This window comes from Cydia pomonella, chromosome 21, assembly GCF_033807575.1.
Source record: "Cydia pomonella isolate Wapato2018A chromosome 21, ilCydPomo1, whole genome shotgun sequence".
In the NCBI taxonomy this organism is placed as follows: domain Eukaryota; kingdom Metazoa; phylum Arthropoda; class Insecta; order Lepidoptera; family Tortricidae; genus Cydia; species Cydia pomonella.
In genome coordinates, this window is record NC_084723.1 from 5,395,216 (window position 1) to 5,413,756 (window position 18,541).

Genomic DNA, 18,541 nt, shown 5'->3' on the forward strand with positions numbered 1-18,541 from the left:
TCTCATAAACATTCACTTAATTTTATTTTGCTAGCTTAGTCTATTGCATTGGAAATGGAACAGATGTAAATCCATGAGAACGATCTTCAGTTTCATTAAGAGTCTCACGAAGAAGCGCTGGGGGCCTAGCGGTAAGAGCGTGCGACTTGCAATCCGGAGGTCGCGGGTTCAAAACCCGGCTCGTACCAATGAGATTCTCGGAACTTATATAGGAAATATGATTTGATATTTACCAATCGCTTTTCGGTGCAGGAAAACATCGTGAGGAAAGGTTGCGGTTGGAAGGTCAAATGGCAGTTACTTTCGTACAAAAATTGTGCCTACGCCAATTCTTGTGTTTAGCTACCAAACGGACCCCAGGCTCCCGTGAGCCCTGGCAAAATAGCCGGGACAACGCGAGGAAGATGATGATGACACGAAGCCTAGCCCCCACTATACAATGGACGTTATTACGTTCTCATTTTCAAACTGCATATTTGGGGAAAATCTTACGCAGATCGACCTAGCCCCAAACTAAGCAAAGCTTGTACTATGGGTACTAGGCGACGATATAATATACTTTTATATAGATACACACATATCTACATAGAAAACACCCATAACTCAGCAACAAATGTCTGTGTCCATCACACAAATAAATGCCCTTGCCGGGATTCGAACCCGGGACCATCGGCTTCATGGGCAGGGGCAGGGTTACTACCCACTAAGCCAGACCGGTCGTCAATTTTAAAACTGAAATAACATGAAATTCGAGATGAATATTCAAGTAACATACTTAATATATATTACAATTTCGTTGCTAGAAATTTTAATATAAAGAAATTAGACTGAGTCGAAGTTTTACATACATTACTTCCACTCACTCTATTTCTGTATACGGCGGGAACTCGATTTATAAGATTAACGAAAAATTAACTTAAAATAGAATTACATAAGTTTCAATTTTCTTCAATTTTATATCTCGAGTTATCACCTTCTTCCCGCTGTGCATCTTTAAAAAAAATTTGCAACAAAAACTAATATAGTAGACCGAGGCAAATCGGATCACAGGGCGAATCGGATCAGACTAAAAAAATTATTAATATTGAAAATATTGCTCATGACTGGCGTCGCAGGCTAACCGAAAACATGTACAGCGCTATTCAAGTGCAATCATAGCAATGCAATATTTAAATATCAACGGATTTCACCTCTCTACCCTACTAGACATAGACATATGTTACGTAAATTACAGTGCATATATGGTGCTACTTTACCGCCCTAGCACGGTAACTAGCATTACGAGTATACGTGCGTATGTCGAAAATTCAAAGGGTCATATGTACTGTAAAACGTTGTACGATGCATGTGCAAATAGATAATTCGCAACTCGTGTCTATTTATAATACTCCCTTCGGTCGTGTTTTAATTTATAGCCACTCGTTGCGAATTTCCAATTTTTCGCACTTGTATCGTAATGTACTATTACAATCCATATGGTGCTACTTTACCGCCCTAATGCGGTAACTAGCACTATACGTGCGTATGTCGAAAATTTAAAGGGCAATATGTACTGTAAAACGTTATACAATACACGTGCGAAAAGGTAATTCGAATTTGAAAGGACTATGCGTCAAAATGGTGCCAAAACCAACAGAGTTGAGAATTAGGTCATTAGATAGGTAATTCTATGTACTTCATTTCGTTCGATGGGCACCAATTCCATTGCAGAACTGAGATATTTGTATTTTAGTCAAAATGTCAACACCCTTATTACCTAGGCAATAGAGTCCACTGCTGGGCAAGCGCGGCGTATGGTTTGCCGCGCTCGTGAACATCTACCCTGAAGTAATTAATTTACTTACTTGAACTCTATTGACAAGGTAATACGGGTGATGATATTTTGACTAAGTTACAAATATCTAGATACCATACAATACAATACAATATCTCAGTTCTGCAATGGAATTCCGCTTGGTGCCCATAGAACGAAATGAAGTACATAGAAATACCTATCTAATGACTTAACCCGCGTTTCTGTTGGTTTTTGGTCCAGGCTCCATACAAAGTTACCCATGGTCCTTTTCAGCTTTTCGCACTTGTATCGTAATGTACTAATGCCAAGTTTAATGTAATTCAAACATGTCGCTTATTGGAAGCGTAACTTGGATTGGATGCGACTTATTGGCGGCATGTTCGTGTGTCTCTTAACGAAGATTTGACAGCAATAATGAGACGGATCTCAACTGAGACTAATTAAGGGCGTTCGTGATCTCGCATCCAGACACCGACTCAGGATCGAGCGACTTAATCTCGCTCAGATTATGAATCCACTGTTTACTGTGAACCACAAATGCAAACTGGTACTTTCTGAAGGGTTAATAAACTTTTAAGGTCACGGAATCCCTTTTTGAAATCAAATATCCCACCAAGAAGCGTATGCTGATTATTATAACAGATTATGAGTTTAATCTGGATTTGTTTTGGAATAGATCTGTGATCGAAAGTAACGTTTCTGGTTGATGCAGTATGCCTCCAAATAGAGCTGAAGAAATATTAAGTATTTGCACCGATGGCTATCGCTAATGGCTCTTTTACAATAGAGTAATAAGTAAAATCGTTAAGAGGGAAAAATAGCTTTGCGATCCTAATAAAATAACGGTACTTTTTCTATGAAATTTCCATTTCGGGAGAAAACGGTTGACGACCGGTCTAGCCCAATGGGTAGTAACACTAGTAACCCTGCCTATGAAGCCGATGGTCGTGGGTTCGAATCCCGGTAAGGGCATTTATTTGTGTGATGAGCACAGATATTTGTTCCTGAGTCATGGATGTTTTGTATGTATTTAAGTATTTGTATATTATATATATCGTTGTCTGAGTACCCACAACACAAGCCTTCTGGAGCTTACCGTACCTGGGTAGGGCTGCCATCTCGAATTTCGCCAAACCCGGACAAAGATTAAAAAAACCCGGACATTTGGCGTAAATCGCATTTTTTCCCCGGACAAGTCCGAAAATAATATTTTTAAAAAAACAAGACCTTTAATTTTACATGTAGTTTTAATGTGCTTCCTTACATGAAAAGTGTAACTTCTTGACACCCCCCGGACGGCCCCCGGACGCCCTCCAAACTAGGACAAATCCGGGAAAACCCGGACGGATGGCAGCCCTAACCGTGGGACTTAGTCAATATGTGTAAGAATGTTTCTATAATATTTATTTATTTATTTACATTAAAGGCCTATTTTGGTAATAAGCGTGATACGTCCTATAAAGCAAAAACACATCTTTTTCAGTTGTAAATTTCGTATGAGATAATTTCTGCTCTCATATGTAAACTCCGTTAATATTAACAATTTGCAAATATTAACGTAGATACAAATTAAGGAACTTGAAAAACCGGCTTGAAGGTGTTCGCATAAATGTAGCTACATAACATACTGTAAGAGTATTTTTATATTGTCCGATTTGATATCGGATGTCAAATGATCCTTAGACTTGGGGGTTTTAACAATGTGTTTTGTATGGACTGACTTTTATCAGACATGGCTATTTGTACAGTCGCCATCAGATATATCGGAGCGGCCAAGGTGCTCATAAATATCTGAACACGTCCCTATTATCAAGGCGTTAGAGTGCGTCTTCAGTTATTTGTGAACACCGATATATCTGATGGCGACTGTACGTTACGTACAGTCGAGGAAATTGATTCTTTAGCAGTTTACGGATCACTTTACATTGGACAGCTCTTAGCATAAGTATGTACAACAAAAATTACTTGAACCGCAAATTGCTAATGAATCAATTTCCTCGACCGTACAAATAGCCATCCATTTGACGTGCCCCTCCCCCGCAAAAATCGGCAGACTGTTTTATTGTTATACAGATAATTACAAGCAAAGAAAACGCTTTAGTTGTTAAATCCTCCAAGGTAGGTACATAACATAACACACTGTAAGAGCGTTTTCACATAGTACGATCCGATGTCGGATGTCAGATGATCCTTCTAGAAGAGCAGCTGCTAGAGTGCTGTATGAGATCAAGTCTTTGTTTTTTGGTGTAAGATTATCTTTTGAATATTGATGTCACCGGGGACCGTAGGGCTTGCTCGTTTCTCGCCCAACTTGAAGGTTGAACGCAACCAGCCTTATGGGAATGGGAAATGGGGTTTTTGGTTTGACCAAATTGGATGAAAAAAAGCGCTTTTAATTTTTTTACTACTTTTTGATCGCATTTATCTGACATCCGATATTAGTAGCCTTACCACGACTACCTGTTGCAATGTTAAACAGACATATTCGCTAACGTCTGCCTAACTTACTTCCTATAGGAACATCTCGCTCGCATTAATACGCTAGTACGAGCGACATCCATAGAAAGTAAGTTACGCACTCGCTAGCGAATGTCAGGTGACAGCCGTACTTATCGTACAGTCAGCATCAAAAGTAGCGGATCAAATAACGCTTCATAAGTATCTGCCATTCCGTAACAGCTTAACAAAAAGTGATGTCTTTCATATACAACAACTAAGACTGTAAAAGATATACCGTTGGACCCGAATTTTAGAAATTTATCTATAATTGGAAAAGTTATCCGGAATATCAGATACTTTTGGCGCGTTGTTTCATCCGCTACTTTTGATGCTGACTATACAATGTGAAAACTCTCTAACACGGCTTCGTCTTCGAACACGGCCACAGATAAACTACAGTGTGGCTACATTATTAACTTAATAAATATGATTAGATACAGGTGAGGAAATAAAAATTATCATGATCACAAAATACCATATTAACCTCCTAACCTAATACAAATCTAAAATGTTATTTCCTTAGACCGTAATCAATACGAGTATTACGACACGGTGTTTCGGGACATTATAAATGATTTAGTCATTATAAAACCGTCAACTGGATGAAGTGTGAATTATTTTATTGCACAAACATAACTGTTAGTCACAGCTGGACGGAAAAAGTTATCTGTTAACTTTCTCTAGTTCAAATAACATTTTACAAGGGAGTTGTAGTTTTTTTTTAAACTCCATAACTTCCGCGGGAATAATATAAGCACATTTGCTCGAAAAAGATATTATTTCATGTGTACTAAAGGACAAAGGCCTATATTGTTCCTGCGAGAGTTATGGATTGTGAAAAGAAGCTATAACTCCCTAGAGAGTTATAGCTTTTTTTTTATCTGTCACTAATACATACGAACCATATAGGTTTAGTTTTAACGTACTGACGTTTCTAATTTAATATTTTTGGCTATGTTTAAAATGATTTAATTTAATAGCCGTTTAAAATATTTTTACTCATTTTATAATCGTGGCTGAATACCAGATAAGTCTGTGCCTTCGATGCCTAACCTGTCAAACAATGACAATATGGTGGACGAATGTTTGAAATGTCACCGTATTTAAGAATTATTTCGGTTAAAATTTAGTTTTTTCTTCGCAAGTGTGATGAAAAACATTGTGTGTAACTCCGGGGGTAAGAATATTGCAAACTCGGGCCCGTGGCTGTCGGGAATTATCACCCTCGTGTCAAATATTACACTTACCCCCTCGTTGCACAATGTGCTATTATCCTTCAGTACATCTGCATGAAATAGGATATTTTCGAGCAAGTGCGATGAAAAGTATCTTACTGTTACCTACCATTAAGAGCTCAAAAAACCCATTTCATCTTAAAGGAAAATATTCCTCAATGGACATTAAAGAGGTCAGACATAATTAAAACTTGTCTAAACACGCCCTGCATACTAAGATGCGGGTTCCGCGGCCGTAAATTAAAATTACTTTGTTAAAAGTATTCGGCAGCCATTATTCAAGTTTGGGCTTCAAATGACTATTCTTTGTAATTAACTCGGGGTGATCGGACTCGAGGGCTTTTTAGAGTTATAAAGAAAAATGTGATACCTTAGGTAACTTTTTCAAATATTTACTTATCTAAAGCGGAAGTATCCGCTTTTCTTAATAGAAAGAAAGAATTAGTACATTACGATACAAGTGCGAAAAATAGGAAATTCGAAACGAGTGGCGATAAATTAAAACACGACCGAAGGGAGTTATCTATTCTCACATGTATTGTACAACGTTTTACAGTACATATGGCCCTTTAAATGTTTGACACAGTAACGTAATATACTAATTTGCGCACTAGTGCGGTAAAGTAGCACCATATGTGCTGTAAAATACATTTATTTAACGCCACAACACATTATATTTGGAAAAAGAAGAACATACAGAAAAAAAAACATTAGACGTTAAAATAGGATCCCCCACTCAGCATAGCACACTGCCTGATGGCGGTGAGTTAAAACTGACTTAAAAGGTGCTTTTTATTTGTAGGGTTGTTTAATGTATACTTTTAGAGGAAGTTGACGAAGCCTGTTGTAGATTTTACCGCTGTATTGTTTTGTGACGAAGCCTGTAACTGATTGTTGAGTTTGCGTTCACCTAACGAAGCCTGCGTTGCGAATATAAAATTATGGTAGATCAAGTAAGTCAATATGGGAATTTTAGTTTAAATAATTCGTTCGAGAGGAACCTGTACTTTTTAATTATCCCTAAAAGTGTATTGTTAGTATCTGTTTCTCGTGTTTATTTATGTATTGGAGTGGCCATTTCGCGTGTCGAAAATAAACCACTCCTCAGAACCGCAATGATTCATGTACTCGTATGTCGCGTATTTTAGTATTTTACACCATCCATCCGGTTCACTAAAATCATGGAAATAGGCACACGAATTCCGATTTTCGTACTAAGCATTTAGCGGGGTAGTAGTATTTTCCCAATTTTACCGAAGGTCAGGCACATATTAACGAAGCCTCGTGCCTACTTATCTCATCGCAATCCGGTTAAGTGCAAATAGGAACAATGACTAGGAGACTCGGGCAGGGTATTTTTTTTTTCAAAACTGCGTGGAAAATGCAGTCAAATTATAAGAAATCCATATTCATATACGTGACCGTTTTACACCAACTTTAACTTCTGCCAAAATAATTTATGTCTATTATCATAAGTATGTATATCAAAATAAATAACTTTAAGAAATAGGATTAAAAAACGGTGTACACAAGAAGATAACATTTTCTTTTTGTTCTGTAGGCAGAACATAAAAAATAATTACCTAATAGAAAGTTCATTAATGTGCTACTAAGTCGACACTCTAGTATTCCTCTATTTTGTAAAATAGTTTGAATACAAACATAAATGAATCTGACTTACGTACCAATGAGCATTGAGCCATAGTTTTTTTATGTAGATTATACTTACTTATATAGAAATCCAGGGAATTTATTTAGCAAACTAATCTCAACTTTATTATTAACACTATCTTTTTTGCGGTTACAAGTAATTCATTAAATATAGGTGAATTTAAACTTTCTCGAAACTTTGTCCACTCAGGGCGGTTCTGGGAAAGTTCATGTGAGCGGTTAAACTCAACGCTGATTTGCTTTTTGGGAGCATTCGAAAGTCCAGTTTTGCAATGCTCCTAGCTTTAGTTTGGGGATAGATTATTTCGGATTAATTATGTACCTAATTGATAAGGTAAAACAAAAAAATATATAAATCGACAAATACGGTAAAAATATTATGAAAATTCGGTACGTTTCATTGAAAAATCGTTTTCCAAAAAAAAAAAACAATTCATTGACAGAATCGAGAATTTCAATTAACAAATGATAGATTAGTTCGCTTTCGATACCCAACCCTGCTCTAGTTTATTATTTTTATTAGGTACTTACCAATATAAGCCTCCCAAAGAACATATTTAAAATAATGCAAAAATTAACTATAAAATTAAAAATTCAATTCAGATTTGTTCGTAATAACTCTTTTCAAAGCATTTTATTCCCTATACAAACGAAAAAGTCATGATAAAATTTGTTCCTTGGTTATAAATCTCTTTTTTTTTTTTTACTTTCTAGTCGAATTGAATCGGGCCCTCACGGGAATATTCAACTTGCCCGCGAACAGCCTGCGAACTTGACCTTACTATTTGTTTATTCCGCGCGCGTGCAACCGGGAACAGATTGAATTAAACTCGAAAACGCTGCGTATTCCTCTTGGTTATCTACGTGCAGCTATGTATATTGGACGTACTTTAGCTTGTAACAAAAAAATTGTTAATTAATTTAAAATAAGTTTCTGCCAAAAAATTCATTTTTGATACAAGTACTTTTATTTCCACAAGCAATTTGAGGCAAATAATACTCATCGAGACAATTCTAACAATCCCAAACACAATTTGTTTTATCCCAGAGTTCCTATGGCCACCTCCTGCCCCATCATCAGATCAGCTCGATGGTACCATAATATTGCATTGTCAACCGACTTACATATGCATGCAAATTTTCAGCGGTATTCAGAAACCGGGAAATAGGTCAAATTTAACTGGCATGATTTAACCCGTCAAACATAATATGTACTTATGTAATACATTGCAAGTTAAATATACGCTTGTAAGACAGTAATAATCCAGCTACAATCGTTCATAGGAAACGATAATCGAACCTAATCAAGTGATGTAACACCCCTGGTGTTGCAGGCATCCATAGGCTGCGGTGACCGCTTACCACACCGCTACGTCGGCGTCACATCGCTACGCTTCGCTTGTGTTACTTTTTCTTGCCTGCTTAAAGTAGGTAAGCATTGGGAATAAGTCCCAAAGCTAATCAGGAAAACAAACTGTGTTCGCTAAAACACGTGTGAAATAATCAACTTTTTGAATGGAGAACGCAATCAACGGGTTATCTCACATTGTGTTGTATTAGGTTACTTAACTTGGTAAGTTGTATACTGTTGTTTTGTTACTTAACCCTTGGCGTGGTAGGCCGTCGACTCCCGATCGATTACGTCAAATGAATTTCAAATTTGAGTAATTGAAATAAAATTAAAATTCCAACAACTCAAAAACGACATATGCCACTTGAAGAGTTAATAGTTTCGCTCCCGCCACATGGGCGTAAGGTGAAAAATGTATTCACTATTCATTATATTTTATTATACTATCAGAGGCTGTTGTAGTAACGAAACAGCCAAGCCACATATTTTGACTAAGGTGTGGAGTTTGTGAAGTTAGGGCTGTAGAGTTAGAAGCTTGGCTCTACATGAGATCTGATAACTTTTTGACAGTGCGAGCCTTATGGTTTCATGTTGGCAACATTTTACATGAAAATGTTTTTGGTGTGATTTCTATTACTAGAAATGTTTTATTCGACGCGAAAGATTTATAAGAATCTTACATTTCAACTAGCGGCCTGATTCGAATAATGCTTAAATAAGATGTCACACCGATACGATACCCATCTGTCAGTTTCAAAAGTGACGTTTTTGGTTGAAGAAATGTCTTTTTGACACTCACAGATCAGCATCGTATCGATGTGACATCTCGAATCGGGTCGCAAATCATTCCGTTGGAACACGGATAAATGAAGCCACGTTGCCCTTTCAGCCTCCGAGGGAAAAATAATTCTAGTCTATAAGTAATAAGATTAATAAGAGCATTGACCTCCAGATGCTCAAAGGGCGTTAACTATCAATCCGATACAACCATATAAATCCGATATAAATCCGATGCGTTGCCTAACGGGTCTCAGGCTGCCCGTAAAGATACGACTCAAATCGGTACATCAAACTTATACTACTTATAATAATGACAAGTACCCCTAGTGTACATTTATTCGATAGCGAAACGAGACGTACGCGTTTGCGTTTAGTCTCATTTTGTATGGGATTTTGAGTTTTCAAAACGTTCCACTTGGCGCGCTGTGTCTAAATCCCATACTAAATAAGCTTTACGCACTACGCATTCTAAACGTGACGTACGCAAACGCGTACGTCACGTTTAGAATTCGAATAAATTTACACTAGGGGCTCTGGTCTTCGAAACGTTTATTTATTTATTAAACCTTTATTTCAAAAATCATATCTCCTATATTGTAGGTAGAAGTACTAGAAGTACACCGGAGCAAACACCTAGGGACTCTGTGCACTCTACAGGAGACAGTTTACCTGAAGACACTGCTAGGTTTCGGTGGCTTCGTGGACGAGCTGGGGTGGTTAGAGTAGCGCTACCTCGTTTTCACGCAAAATAGGTACAGTCGTCATTAGATATATCAGAGCGGCCGAGGTGCTCAAAAATCGCACGCACTCTAACGCCTTGACAATAGAGGCGTGTTCAGATATTTGCGGGCACGTTGGCCGCTCCGATATATCTGATGGCGACTGTACAATGGTTGTCGATTAGCGGAAAATGCGCACCAAAACTAACTTAATTAACAAAAGAAAACCTCACGGTACATAAGGCGGACTTAATGCCATGACGCATTCTCTGCCAGTCAACCTTAAGGCAAAGCAGAGAGATTGCCTAGGTCCGTTTGAAAACGAAAAGAAAACATTATTAAGAGAACCTAAAAAATGCACAGACAAAGTCAGCGGAAAGTGATTCTGTGTTTACCAAGAAACTTACGAGTAAAGCGCTGCTGATCGCACAGGCATGCTACAGCATTGACGAGTTTCTTCGTGGAGTTCATAACTAACGCGTAAAAATAGTGTCATCTTTAATGCTTGATTAATTATACATATAAGATTTAGTTGTAAATGTTATAATTTGTAAATATTATTAGTTATTTTAATCTTATTATGTAAATATTTAATGTAATCTTGACTTGTAAAATAACGATTTTACCAATAAATAAATAAATCAATCAATAATAAATAACTAACGTAGGTATTTATATATTAAGTAGGTATTAATTACCACTCATACATAAATATTCATTTCATTTATTTATTTATACAAGGAATTCCAACAACTATAAAAGCATATCATTGTTGGGATTTTCTCATTTTATTGTGAATATTTTTAATAAATTCAATATCTTTAAAAAAGATCCCCTTTTATTCATTACAATCCACAATCCATCTTATTCATTGTAAATTCAATGGATATCTATCTTCTTCATTATATTGGGCGAAGTTAGGCACCCACGGCGAAGTTAAGGTTTACAGTGGATACTTTTGCCAACCCTGATTTTCAATGATTTTCAACATTGATAACAGGGTTGTCTATTCTGATATCGCCCATATTGCTACTTCCCGACTGTATTACGCAGGGCTACCAAAGGCTTCCATAGAAATTCCTTTAGCCCTTCGTTCATCTAGACGGCACGTACCAATTTGATGCAACGAATAACATGTAAATCTACAATAGAAAGTATTACTGAAATATTCTGCCGCCAGAGTGCAGCGCTAGCACATATTGTAAAGTGTAAACCATAAAGTAACTTAAACACAGAATAGAATAGAATAATTTTTATTCGTAAATAAGACACATAACATTACATAATATAACAAAAACAAAAAAAGTATAAAATGCCACGAAATGGCCTCATCTCACCATGTTGCTGGTGGCTTCCAGCGCTGATCTTGCGATGAGACCATCAAGTGAGACATACTATGCCTTAAATAGTTTTTTAAGTTTTCACTATAACATTGATGCATCGAGGCAGTTTGTTAACAAAGAGCCTATCGCGAAACGCGAAAATCAATATTTCGTTATCTGCTTCTGTCGTTATATGCAAGAGTGATAGAGAGGTAGATAACGGAATTCCGATTTGTTTCGCGGTAAGTCCTATGGGCTAGAGGTATTCTCTACGCAGAGTTTTGCGTAATATTCCCTATTTCAAAAAACAATTCCAACTGAAAAACTCAAGGCAGCAGTTATATCAGTAAAATGGGTGCCGACTTCTGAAATAACGAAATATATAACACAAACAGATTTTTAAGAATGTTTCGATATTTTTGACACTTCTTTCGATATCCATTATCATTAAGGGACTTGGACATTGTGAAACATGTCCTTAATAACTTAAATTAAAATTGACAACCCTACATAAATCACTCAGCTAAAGTCATAATAACACAACTTTCAAAGACAACCAACTTCATAATAATATTATCCCTTTTACCCAGATAGGATTCGAAATTTCGTAGCTTCGTAGCTTTCGCTCTAAGTGAGTTTACTGTAAATATTGTTACACTGTTATTGTCTTAATCTTAAGAGGCGTTAAGGACCTTAGCAATATAATGGCGCTTAGGCCCTTTTGATTATATTAGTTAAAGGAACAAAGGGTTCAAAACTTCGCTTAAGGCTTTAGAAATACAAGGAAATGGGTAAAGATGGTGTAATGTTGTTATTTTTTGAATTTTCCGTTGAGTTTGTTACTGGTAATGAAAATACTCAGTCGAGGTCAATATGTATTATTGTTACTAGTTTTGGTAAGCCAGCATTTATTTACAGGTCTATTCGAACGAACACTGACATCAGTAACCCTAGTGTAAATTTATACGATAGCGAAACGTGACGTACGCGTTTGCGTTAAGTCCCATTTTGTATGGGATTTTGAGTTTCCAATACGTCCCGCTTGGCGCGCTGTTTCTAAATCCGAGTACGTCACGTTTCGCTGTCGAATAAATTTACACTAGGGGCTCTGAATTATATTGAAATCATGTTATTTATTCGTCGTTTCGTGCCAATACATGTACGGTCAAATACGAGCGAAATACACGATAACTAACATGATTCAAATATCATTCTCATGTCAGTGTTCGGTCGAATTGGCCTGTTAGTTTCAAAAAGCGGCCAAGTGCGAGTCGGACTCGCCCATGAAGGGTTCCGTACCATTTATGACGTATTAAAAAAAACTACTTACTAGATCTCATTCAAACTAATTTTCGGTGGAAGTTTGCACGGTAATGTATACCATATATTTTTTTTAGATTTTTCATTCTGTTATTTTAGAAGTTAGAGGGGGGGGGGGGACACATTTTACCACTTTGAAAGTGTCTCTCGCGCAAACTATTCAGTTTAGAAAAAAATTATATTAGAAACCTCAATATCATTTTTGAAGGCCTATCCATAGATACCCCACACGTATGGGTTTGATGAAAAAAGATTTTTGAGTTTCAGTTCTAACTGTTCTAAGTATGGGGAACCCCCAAAATTTATTGTTTTTTTTCTATTTTTGTGTAAAAATCTTAATGAGGTTCATAGAATACATCTACTTACCAAGTTTGAACAGTATAGCTCTTATAGTTTCGGAAAAAAGTGGCTGTGACATAATCGGACAGACAGACGGACATGACGAATCTATAAGGGTTCCGTTTTTTGCCATTTGGCTACGGAACCCTAAAAATGATCAATAATATATGGACTAAACCTCTTGATAATAAAGGTTTTGTTCAAATATTTGTGAATACCTTGGCCGCTCTCATATATCTGATGGCGACTGACTGACGTTCATTTTACTAACTAAAAACTCTGACATGTACCTTATAAGTTCACGTTAAGATTCTTGGCATTGAAGGGGTTAAACTTCAATTTCATATTGAGTTCCATTATACAACACTATAGACTACAAAACTTTACGCATCCTAAACTGGACAGTATACTGTAAAATTGCTAAGAAAAATAACCGTTTCATGTTATTTTATGAATACACATAAACAGCTGCCTATCTCCATTTTTATAGAGGTTCGAAGATTCTACACCCCGTTAATAAACCCTACTCTCAAAGGAATTCCGACCCAAACATGATTGCGGTAAGGTTGACTTTAGCATGGCTGGAGAGTTAAATGAAGCTAAGTGTATGGAGAGGGTAAAAGGTTACGTTTTAGGGTCTCTAAGGTATTTCGATTGTGGTTATTTGTTGTTTCGTTGTCAAGGTCGGCTTGGGGACTTGGGACAAGAGGTTTATATTAATCAGTAGGTAGAAAATGTATTCATAATGTCAATATGTACCGATTTAACGAAGTAGGTAGTTTTTGTAATGTAATTCAGATCCATTTTAAAATGTACATCATTTTCACTATGAGACACAGGAATATTAAATTTATTAACTTGGTCACTCACGTATTTTAAGACGAAAACCGCTTGACATGTCCGCCAAAGCGAGCTCCTGATGATATTACTCGGTACGGAGTGAAACATGTCCAGCGGTTTTCGACTTAGAGTACGTGAGTAACCCGGTTGAATATATTTAATATTTTCACTATGAGTCACATTAATTAAATATATTGAACTGGGCCAATCACGTATTTTAAGTCGATAATCACTCGACATGTTTCACCCCGTAACAAGCGCGGGTCCTCCAACGCGCGGTCCTGATCTCCTGATGATGCTACTCGGTACGGATGTACTACGGAGTGAAACATGTCGAGCGGTTTTCGACTTACTTAGAATACGTGAGAGACCAGTAGGGCTAAGATGGTCGGCTCTTTATCATTTGTCACCATGCCTGTCACGTTCTAACAAGTATGTAACCGCGAAAGTAACGGCCATAGTGAGAAGTGATAAAAATCGAACCATGATGCCACCGCTGCAATGGCAGCATGGTGCTGTTTTTATCACTTGTCACTATACCCGTCACTTTCGCGCTTACATACTTGTTAGACCGTGACAGCCATGGTGACAAATGATAAACAGCCGGCCATCTTAGCCCTACAGTAGTAGTATATTTAATAGTAGTAGTAATATATTTAGGTAATATTTTCACTGTCAACTTTTAAAGTAGTGAACTAACAAAAACCAACCAGTTTTAGGCTTTATAAGCCTAAAACTGAACGGCAAACTTTACCGAATGTCATTTGCCAGTGCTTTTAGCGCCTATTGCTTTTCGTTTTAATATATAAATAAGTTCTTGAGTTGATATAAGTCAGTGCATCTCACTCTCCTATAACCCTAGCGACTGAGATGTATTCGCAAAGACATATTTACCCTAGGGCCAAGGGGGCCATGGCCTAGGGCGGCAGGCTGCAAAGGGCGGTGTAGGCCCCACATTTCCAGCCTACCGCGAAAACCGCAAATTGCGGGGATCCTTCTCTTTTACTCTCACTTAGACTTAATTAGAGTGACAGAGAAAACTGCCCGCAATTGACGAACTTTGATTTTCGCGGTTATAGCCCAGAATACGACGTAAAAAAACGCATTTGTGCTTATTACATGGGGTGGCCCAAGCCCACTGGCCCAGGGCGCCAAATATTATTATCTCTGTATTTGAAATTCAAGATCATATTTTTAAAGTTGTAATCCGCCTCCTAGCGAGGAATGTAAGGCAACTGACAGTGCATCGGGCACTTAATGCACTTAACTAAATGGCTTCCTGTTGGTAGACGTCTAGTGCCCGTGATATGTTTAACTTGATAAAAAGTTATAGAAAATAAAGTTGTAGTGTTGTAGAATGTAATAATAACCATATATTTATGTTTTACCTGTTGACTTTTGTATGAGTTCGAAATTTCCTGTTACCTAAAGGTTGTCTGGAAGAGATCGCTTTTTAGCGATAAGACCGCCTGTTGTTACCTGGTTCTATTTTCCTTTAAAATTCATTTGTAGTATACATGTATGTATGTAAAATGTATAATTCTTGGTGCAATAAAGAATATTTACTTACTTACTTACTTTTATTTGATGGTCTCTTACAAGTCTTACAATATCGATCCTAGTTGGTCTTTGAATAAACGAAATTAAAGGGCCGATTTTTAGGGTTCCGTCGCCAAATGGCAAAAAACGGAACCCTTATAGATTCGTCATGTCCGTCTGTCTGTCCGATTATTTAATTTCGATCGCTCGATTTCGTGTTCACCGTTCAATATTATTTCCACTACTTACTGGGCATTTAAATTCTATCAATAGAATTGAAAACGCGTGGTCAATACCACTAGATTCCCAATTTCTATAGCTCGTATTTGAAAAATAGCATTTCGCCGTTTTCCATAGATTTTAGAGTCATGATTTGATGGAATCGAGCGCTCGAAATTTAAAAATTGGGCCCCCGTATTTCAATTTTAAACCTTTTAAGAAGCTTTTACTAGATGGCGCTGTACTTTATTAAGTATAGTAAGATTCGAACTTAAAAATATCTGAAATTAACTTGTCATATAAAATTAATATATTTCAGATAATGACGATCCATCACACTTGTCATTAGCAGTGTATCAATATCGTATTTCTATATAAATAATAGGTAATTTAGGCCATATATACATAGGCATATATCTAGGGCATATTAGAAGGTATAGAGAGAATGTGAGAAGGTATAGAACAATTTTTGAATTCGTAACTTTGTTTGGACTTAGGAGGTGAACATATCAAGTCCCCGGCCGTAGGCCTTGAACCGAAAAATGAGACCTACGAACTCCCCTCTCCCAACCGGCTCAAGGCCTACGGCCGGGGGCTTTTGATATGTTCACCTCCTAACAAGTCCAAAGAAAGTTACGGAGTCAAAAATTGTGTTCCAAATATTTCCCTCTATAGCTTTTTTCAGCATTAATTACCAGGCCTAATTGTATATAATAGGTGTCTTTACTGTGCTTTGATTTCAACGGCATTTCGGTATTATACGGAGATCGTCAATCTTTTACTGTAGATTTCTTCGAACCTAGTGTTATGTACTTAGTTAATAGGTAGTACTTACTCAGCTGCAGGAGCGAGGCCAGAAGGCGAGCTGAAGATAGGAAGGCGTGGCGCGAGCTTGTGAAGGCCCTTTGCACCTCTGGGGTGCTTTAGGACAACAACAACAACAACTTACTCAGTAGTTCATGAGATAGAACTCTCTGACATAAAGTAAGACGGACAGATAGCCGATTAATAAACACAATTCCAATTGGCACACCACGGAACCCTAAAACCCAATGTCTACCCCGTTTTTAGGTATTAGTTCCTGATTAATGGCAAATGGTTTATCAACGGTTAGCAGGGTGTCACGGGTCAAAGACAGGTCGGAGACGACCGATGGAAATCGTTCGTCGATTTTTTTTAGGGTAGGTTGAGGATAACTTACGACCTGTCTGGCCTAGTGGGTAGTGACTCTGCCTATGAAGCCGATGGTCCTGGGTTCGAATCCCGGTAAGGGCATTTATTTGTGTAATGAACACGGATATTTGTCCCTGACCCTGAGTCATGGGTGTTTTTATGTATATAAGTATTTAAGTACCTATGTATCTATGTAGCAGTTATGCTACCACAGTAATGACGCTACGGCTGACATTCGAAAGTTATCTTAATTGTTTGTAATTTTGCCAATTACAGCAAAAATGCAGCGCGAAGCCGTAGCAATATCAATAATTCTGGTCATCAATATTGATTTTTTTACAGCTATGCAGCTGTGCTACAATACTGCAGACGCATTGTTGTAAGAGAAGGAAAATTTTATCAAATACATTTATGTTATGTTTGGCATTACCTACACCAGTGCAATCTACAGTTCGCAATTAGAATGTTAGATACGACATATTGTTTTTTTTTTTACTCTGTATCCTCCAACATGATCGGAGCCTATTTTATCAATAATCTTGCATACCAGTTCTCGCTTTTGTTCTTCTCGCACTTTCATGCTTCATACTATCTTTCTTTCGTTCATCATCTTACATTGCTTTATCTGGGTGGGCCTCCCAGCTATTTCTGCCTATTCTTTTCTATTTTATTATTTTCTGTTTGTAATTCATTCCTTTATTTGTTTCAGCGACTGTATTTGGTGAATTTTGGTGGTCTCGTTTTTTGCCATGCCTTCCATTGCCATGAGATATGAGATATCTTAACCACGTTTTCTCTCTCGATTTGCCTGCTCCGTGCAATATCGGTCTCGCTCGAGCCTTGACCCTGGAAGCGCGAAACCAATCGCGGCTTACCGACATTACGCCACGGGGACTTAAAGGATTTCTGTGCGGACTAGCTTGTGGCCCACGACTTTTCATGTATTTAGTGACTTAATAAGACCCATATTAAATCTACAGTCAGCATCAAAAGTAGCGGATCAAATAACGTTTCATAAGTATCTCCCATTCTGTAACAGCTTAACAAAAAGTGATTTCTTTAATATAAAACAACTAAGACTGTAAAAGATATACTTTTGAGCGCGAATTTTAGAAATTTATCTATATTTGGAAAAGTTATCCGGAATATCAGATACTTTTGGCGCGTTGTGTCATCCGCTACTTTTGATGCTGACTGTACCTAATATAAATTGGGCAATTTATCATGTCGTCGGGTGAAAATATGTTTGTGCCATACGCCAATTACATTTGTTCGCAGGAGAGCGAAAAGAAGCAAATATAGTTATTGTTTTTACATGGGGGCAAACTTGTTGTTTAACCGCTCGTGCTAGTATTGATACACGAGAAAGCGAAAGATTTTAAAATTGAACCACGAGCATAGCAAGTGGGTATTTTCTTATATCTTCTGTATTTAGTTGTTAATCGCCGGTCGGCACCAAGGCCCACATTATGTGTACTTTACAGAGCAATGTATATCATATTACTCATATTTTATGACTTTTTATCGTAGTCCGAATTTAATCTGAGATTTTTTCACACAGTTCATTCTGCCTCCATGACATAAAATTGATCACTGTATTATAATTCATCGCTCTATGTATTTTGATTGTCATCTTTTAGTCTGTCTGTCCGTACGTAAAAGGTTCTGACCTTCACAAAATAAATACAAGCCCACGAAAACTTCCTCCCCGTCCCATAATTCTGTACAATAAATACGGC

The 18,541-nt window shown here is 37.3% G+C and overlaps 1 protein-coding gene across 1 annotated transcript in view; it reads left to right on the forward strand.

Moving 5' to 3' along the window:
* The window catches only part of LOC133529575 (ubiquitin-like domain-containing CTD phosphatase 1), a 275,695-nt gene extending 272,026 nt beyond the window's left edge, over positions 1 to 3,669 (forward strand). The window contains exon 6 of the transcript XR_009801168.1: positions 3,573 to 3,669. The gene's annotated coding sequence lies outside the window, so the exon portion shown is untranslated. The remainder of the gene's footprint in view (positions 1 to 3,572) is intronic.
* The last annotated feature ends 14,872 nt before the right edge of the window (positions 3,670 to 18,541 follow it).